Consider the following 1,131-nt stretch of genomic DNA (forward strand, 5'->3'; position numbering starts at 1 on the left):
AGGTGAGAAAGAGTTAAATACTCCAAGAAAATTATCAACAGAGTCTGCAAGAGAATTGGCTTTGGTTGAAGATAAATTACTGGATGCATTTGTATTCAGAGATTGATTGTATTCTGGTTAGTTTACCTTCTATGCATTCTCCTACAGGAACTTTTATACAGAGAGAAAATATCTTACAATGGATATCTTTACAACATAAACAGAGTAAAAAATTAAATACCTAGGTTGAAAATGTTTCTGAATTGATTTTGAAAGAAAAATTAAGATTTCATCAACTAGCAAGAATAGACACAGAGGAATTGTGGTACCTTGGCAACGAACTTGTAGTAATCTTTTGGAAGAGATTATCAGCAGATATCCAAAAAGCAAGGTAATTCATTTTATAAAGAGAACTAATTGTATCAATCCTCATACTATACAGGTAACACCAATTTCTGGAGTCCCTACATTCTCTATTGATGCAAACAAATCAGGAAAGGCAGATTATAAGTCAGGAAATTTAATTAAAGTGGCTCAAAGCCATTATGATCTTATTTAAAAGTCAGAATTATATGTTATTCTCATGGTATTATTAGATTTTTGAAAATCTCTTAATATAGTTATTGACACACAATCTAGAGAAAGAGTCTTCCTTGTTAGTATAGTGGTAAGTATCCCCGCCTGTCACGCGGGAGACCGGGGTTCGATTCCCCGACAAGGAAGTCAGAGCGGCATTTTGCCGGGCGGTGGTGGCACACGCCTTTAATCCCAGCACTTGGGAGGCAGAGGCAGGTGGATCTCTGTGAGTTCGAGACCAGCCTGGGCTACAAGAGCTAGTTCCAGGACAGGCTCCAAAACCACAGAGAAACCCTGTCTCGAAAAAGAAAAAAAAATCTGGAGAAAGAGTTGCTTTACATATTGAAACCACTGAACTTATTTTATTTTTATTACTTTAGCAATAATACCTCCCTCCTTTCACTTCCCTCCTACTCCCCCCAAACACCCTCCCTCACCCCCCTCCAGTCTGAAGAGGGGGCAAGGCACTCTGCCCTGTGGTAAGTCCAAGACCCTACCCACTACATTCAGGATGAGCAAGGTATGCATCCATGGAGAATAGGATCCCAAAAAGCCAGTACATGCAATAGAGACAAA

General features: G+C 39.3%; 1 non-coding gene across 1 annotated transcript; it reads left to right on the top strand.

Moving 5' to 3' along the window:
- The first annotated feature begins 629 nt into the window (after positions 1 to 629).
- Positions 630 to 701, top strand: Trnad-guc. The gene has a single exon. It is a non-coding gene; the product is annotated as a tRNA-Asp (tRNA).
- Positions 702 to 1,131: the final 430 nt, after the last annotated feature.

This window comes from Microtus oregoni, unplaced genomic scaffold, assembly GCF_018167655.1.
Source record: "Microtus oregoni isolate MIOR12 unplaced genomic scaffold, Mior012 000061F_ref0000440, whole genome shotgun sequence".
Lineage (NCBI taxonomy): Eukaryota > Metazoa > Chordata > Mammalia > Rodentia > Cricetidae > Microtus > Microtus oregoni.